Raw genomic sequence first — 6,300 nt, forward strand, 5'->3', positions numbered from 1 at the left:
TGTCAAATATAGTGCCCAAATATATTCAGAAAAAAAACAAAATTGCTTCTATAATAAATTCATGAAAAACACTCTGAGAGTGAAAGAAACACGTTTTTAGGTACAACATAACCTTAGAGGTTTATTAACCCTTTAACTTTACTTTCTAACTTTTCAATTAGCTTTTTACCTTTTTTTCTTGACTTGTTATTCTTTTTTCCTACTTAATTTACAGTAGGTAATATATCATTCAAGGGCTCATCTAATTGGTAAAATGCCAAAATAAAATGTATAGTCATGTAGCAGTATCTTTGCTGAATGGTTCGATGTAGATCTTGTGCTTCTAGACCTCACTGAGGGACATATAAAGGCTTAATCTACATGCTCACACTGTGCGACCAAAAACCACGTTGGACTCAGCTCCGCAGTGAGATGGAGCTGTTCTGTAGCTCTCTATTCTGAAGCCAAACAAATAGAATGGGAATATTAAGCCCAATGTAGTGAACTGTGCTGCCTTGGCAATTTGTTAAATTTTGTGCTGAGGGTCCTAGAAAGAAAGGGCGACATGGTTAGCAAATGTGGCTGCTGCGGTCCATCAATTTTACAGACAGAACTGCATTTCACTCATTGCATCCCTACCATGCTTCTGTGATTACATCTGAGAGGAGGAATAAAAAGAAGAATCCTTGTTTGCAAATGGCACTGAGCGATTTGCCCACAACGGTCGGGCAACCTCAAGATTCCTGATGAGAAGGTGGTCGTGGGAGGTTGATCTCCGTTCATAACCCCCTGTACACTACACAACTCCCAACGCAAGGTCAGGCTGAAAGTCGGGCCGATCGGAAAATACACGACTGGAAAATCGCCGAGAAATTCGCACAGTGTACGCCGGGCTTAATACAGATGGTGGCAGAAGTAATATTCTCAAGTGGACTATTCCAAACTTTTTATTTTTTTGTGGTTAATTATACACATCAATATACTCACATCCAAGATTATAAGTACAGAATTCATGCTCTTTTTAGAACTAGATTTTGTCTTTTATGGGGTAAAGAGAAAATGATGTGTCTCTGCAAGTCATCTAGGAGTCTTTAGTGAAATTAAAGATAAATAACAATTTTAGTAAAAACTTATCAAATAATTAATTTATGTAGATATTAGTGTTTGTAAATATCCATTTTATGCAGAATGTTTATTGATACAAATAGGTTAGTAATGAGAATGATGATTGATTTACACCAAAAACTGAAAACTGAGTTTTATCCACTATACCTTTTATCTAGAAATTACAGATGTATAAATATATGCGTCTATTTGTTAGCAAAGGCTGTAGGAAAGCATAGTTTGTCTTTATTTAGAAAATATGGATGTTTTGCTCATTAATTTTCATGTTGGAACAGTGTAGATTGACCCTGAGGTTCTGGAGCCTATCCGCTTTCAGCCCCCCCTCAGCGTACATTGGTTATTGCCTGTCCACCCTTATAAAAAAATGTCTGGCTACACCTCTGCACCTGAAGGCTTTAGGACAACCACGCGGCCACAGCAGCACCACCTGATCACAGATGAAGGCAGAATAATAACAACATAATAACAAAAGTCAAGAGATGTGAAAATCACACCTATAGTTGTCTGGCTAGAAATTATTTTTATGTGGCAAAAAAACATATTATCACTTTTCTGGATCTGGAATTGGAGTCACACAAAAGTTAAGTAATTTCTAGTTTCAAGATATTAGCAAATAAATCTGATACTGATTTATTTTTAAAACACTAAGGGGATTAAAAATGACAGAATTGGGGAAGGGCTATTGAAAAAAACTGCCACAAAATTTAGAAAAGCAATTGATTTCTGAATTAATCTAAAAACTCTAACCTTAATCTCAGAATTGACTTAAATCTCAAAATTCTGACCTTAAGCTCAGTATTCTGGATTTATTTTAATTCTGACTTAAATCTCAGTATTTTTTACTTTACTTTATTTTCAGAATTCTGATTTTAATATAAAGAAATCTGACCTTAATGTTGGAATTATGACTTTATTTTTGGAATTCTGAATTTAATCTTAAAATTCTAACCTTAATTTCAGAATATGGACTTTAATCCATGGGCGTAGGTTTGCATAGGGACCATAGGGACATGTCCCTACCAAAATTTTGAACCGACCTAATTGTCCCGACCAATAATTGGATGTCAGCAACATGTTTATAATTTACAGCAGTAGTTGTTGCAGCAGTGGCTTCTTTTCCTCTCGCAGCTCCTCTGCCTGGTCTCTCCTGTCCCTGTCATGTAGCAGCGCATGGAACTGTGCTGCGCTGTTTAACTCCACTCTCATTGGTTGTTCTGCCTTAAGTTCCGCCTTCTCTCTCTCTGATTGGCTGTTTTCTAGTCCGCGTGTGCTTGGAGCACAACATTGAAAATGTATTCACACTAGAATGCAGCGGTTACTACAATTAATATTAGGCTACAAAACTAGTCCCGATAAAAAAAATAATAATATCATGTTCACTAAAGAACAAAAACCTTTTTTTTTTTCTTTTATAAAACGAAATATTCTGAGTCAGCCAGGAGTTCTGAATACTGCTGGAAAAATGGGCAAATAAAGGCTGTAAGCCATCAACATTTCTGATTCTTAGCCACAGCCACCTAAAACAGAAAATGTGAGGGTTTCCTTTTTACCGATATTTAGTTGATATTACTGTTTTCATTTTTTTGTTTTTATTTTTACAATTTTGATATAATAACTGATCTAAGTGGGTTGCTCTGTGGGGAAAGGCACATTTTACATTTATATTACTGTATGTTTTAGAGTCTCTATTCTCCAGTTAATGATGAATCACTCACTAAATTAGTTGACGATTATTGAAATAATCAATTAATATGATTATTTTTTTTCAGCCCCAGATGAAATACATGAAATGGGCGACACAGAGTAACTACAGCCCAGATGTTCAACTTTTATAGTGAAGTTAATATTTTAATGATTGTATTATTTTGCTTGATACAGAGAGAGAATAGTAGGTACAAATATAACAGTGGGGTTTAACTCTGCACAATTCTATATCTTCAGAAGAAAATACTGTATTTACCTTCTCTCTTAGTCGTTCAAATCAAACCGTTTTCAAAGTGGAAAACAGTCCTAATTCCACATTGATCAGAGCCGGTGATACTTCAAACATTGATAAACAGCATCTAATGAGTGTAGAGCTTATAACATTTTTATTAGTGGAGCAAAATGTTGCTTTTCTCTTTTAACAATGAATTCCTATTATCAGTACGGATGCTCACATCGAGCATAAAAAAGGGCATGCATATTGCATAGCACCAATGACACCAGACCAATAGTGTCCCTACCAAAGTTCAAATCAAACCTACGCCCTTGCTTTAATCTCAGTATTCTGAATTTATTTCCAGAATTCTGACCTTAATCTCAGAATTCTGACTTTATTTTCAGGATTCCCATTTTTATCTCAGAAAATAATGACTACTTGTAATATTCTTACTTTATCAAAGTGATAATCCTGCCAATGTAATATGACATTTATCTCTGAGATTAAAGATAAGAATTTTGATTTTGAGATTTCCATTGATCCATCCATTTTCTGTCATGGGAAAGAGGCAGGATACACCCTGGACAGGTCGCCAGTCCATCGCATTTCACTTTAATAATATATCATGGTTACCAGTGTCAAATGCTGTCCTGAGGTCCAACAGAACCAGCCAGAGAGGACGCAGTTATGAAACATCTTGAAGTAACAACTGTTTTAAACAGTCTTAAAGGGAGGAATAGAGTTGTGTGTTTTTAAAATGGACTTGTGAGGTTTCCTGTTCAGGCAGTGTGAGCAGCTTAATGATGATCTCGGTGGTAATGTTGAAATGTGTTTTTTAGCTAGAAGTTGGTAACAGTACTGAAAATCCCATCTGGGGAGTCATGATGCTAAAAGTCGTCGCAAAGAAGGGGGAGTTCCTGCTCAGGGGAAATATGCAGTCCTGCCCAGAAAAGCCCTCTGGGTTCCTCAATGTTTTGACAGTTTTGAAGATGGCGTTGCTAAACAATCGGATCATTATTCATCTGCCGCAGAAATTGCCAAAGTGTACCAGACAAAACACAGGGCTGAAGAAAAAAACTAAAATATTGAAGACATCTAACATTTAGTATAACTGATACATTGGAAAGAAAAGAAAAAAAAAATCCTATTAATGCCTTCATTCTGTATTATAGAGAGGGCATCTTTCTTCTAGTTTAAACTGCAGATTATCTAAATCGTTTTTCTCCAGGTTGCTTTAAAATATCCTGCAGAGGCTTTGGTGGAGTAAAAACAAGATCTTATCCTCGGATCCCCTAAACAAAGAAGCATGAGTCTTTATGACTTTGCTATATGCTGTCATAGTGAGTTACTCATCAGGAATCTATTTGTGTTGCAGACTAAGTTTCTTCCCTTGATGTGGAAGAGATAAAACATGTTTAAAGCAAAATCAAAACTTTAAAATAATAATTTAAGCAAATAAAAGAACTAATATTCAATAGCAATTAGTGACAGAGTGATCTTTGAGTAAGCAGCAGTAAGCAGGAATTTTTTCAGGCACTTAAAGCTGCCTGTCTGGACAGCTCAGATTTTCAGGTATTTTCTTTAAAACTGTATAGCACAGATTCTGTAGGTCTCCTCCCCTTGTCTGGTTCTGTTCTTCAAAACACCAAGCAATGAGGCTTTAGGGGGTTAGTGGTTTATACCTGCAGTAACCCTTAAATACATTTTAATCAAACAAGATTTTAAATGAGTCAGAGACTTTTGTAATGTAATCTTTTTCCCTGGTATCTGCACTGGAAAAACGATCTAGAAATAAGTAAAAATGTCTTAAATTAAGTGTATTTAGTAGAACCTATTTGAGTTTTGATTTCTAGCCATGTTTTACATTAAGCTGAACACATTGACAAAGTGACACTAGAATAATGTGATCATGTGGTGTAACAACTATATAGCTATACTCTATAATCTCAGCTAAGGAGAATCATAAAGATGATGGATAAATGTGGCATTGGATTCAAGATTTTAGTTGTTATTACCCAAACACTAAAAGCCACAGTGGTCCACTTAATAAAATTAGATCCTCTAGTATTAGACCACCCGGGCCAGAGCTGGGGTAGTAGCTAGTTACATTTACTTGAGTAACTTTTCTAAAAATATGTACTTTAGGACTACTTTTACACCATTTTAATTTTACTTGAGTATAATATCACTATTCTTAATTGAGTAAAACTTCTGGCTATTGTGAGTAACTTCACTTAGTGCAAAACAAGCTTATTCTTAAAAAAAATATGCTCCACTGACAGAGACACTTTCCTTTTTTGTACTCAAGGCTTATTGGTTAAATGTTTTTTTTTTTTTTCTCTATCTGCTGAGTCTGTCGTGTCATTTGGAGGCTGAGTGAAAATGCAGTAAACAGTACACTGTACCTTAACGTTGTTTATATACTTTTTTTTTTACTTTTTTTTTAAGGTTTTATTACAAAAAAATATGAAATCATTTGTTATAATAGTGGGAAGTTAGCAGATCAGTTACTCAGTACTTGAGCAGCCTTTTTACCAGACTTTTTAACTTTTATTTGACTAATTTCTGGGTACTCTACCCAACTCTGACCCTGATTATTTTAATATCTGGCATTCATCAACTTTTAAAGTTAGCTACTTTTATTTAGCTAATTTAAACATTAAGAAGGTTTTAAAGTAACTGTATTTTTTATAAAGGTATATATGATTTGATGTTAAATCTTGAACACAAACAGGAGTTTAAATAGAATGCTAACAAATTTTTAATAGACAGTTAAAAGTCAAATCAAATGTTGTAATAAAAATAATAATAATTTATGTATAATAATAGATTGCTGACATTTTTGGTATCTCTGGTGTTTAATTAAATACTTTAAGATCCCCTTATTTTTGGCTGTATGTTCTGATGAGGTTAACAAAAGTCATTCACAAGTCTGCTTCTGATTGGTTGATCAGTCCCTTTTGACAACTTCTCCAAGTGGTATTCAGTAAACAAAAAAATGGAATTGGAAAAAAAATCTAACAAACATATTTTTGTTTCACAAGAACTATAAAAAAAAAAAGTGTGTTAAAGAAAAGAGTCTACCTATTTCTTTTAGACAAGCTTTTGATTTTAAAAAGCAGCTATTTATTCTCCATTGTCCTACAGTAATGTTGGGTAATGGAGAAAAGACAGTAAAAGACTAACCAGTAATGGTTAGATGTTAAGGAAGCCAAGTACTATTTAGCGGAGAAAAGTGACCTGTAGTTATTGAGCAACAGCTGCGTCCTTTATTC

Source organism: Cyprinodon tularosa, unplaced genomic scaffold, assembly GCF_016077235.1.
Source record: "Cyprinodon tularosa strain WSP-4 unplaced genomic scaffold, ASM1607723v1 ctg13, whole genome shotgun sequence".
In the NCBI taxonomy this organism is placed as follows: Eukaryota; Metazoa; Chordata; class Actinopteri; order Cyprinodontiformes; family Cyprinodontidae; genus Cyprinodon; species Cyprinodon tularosa.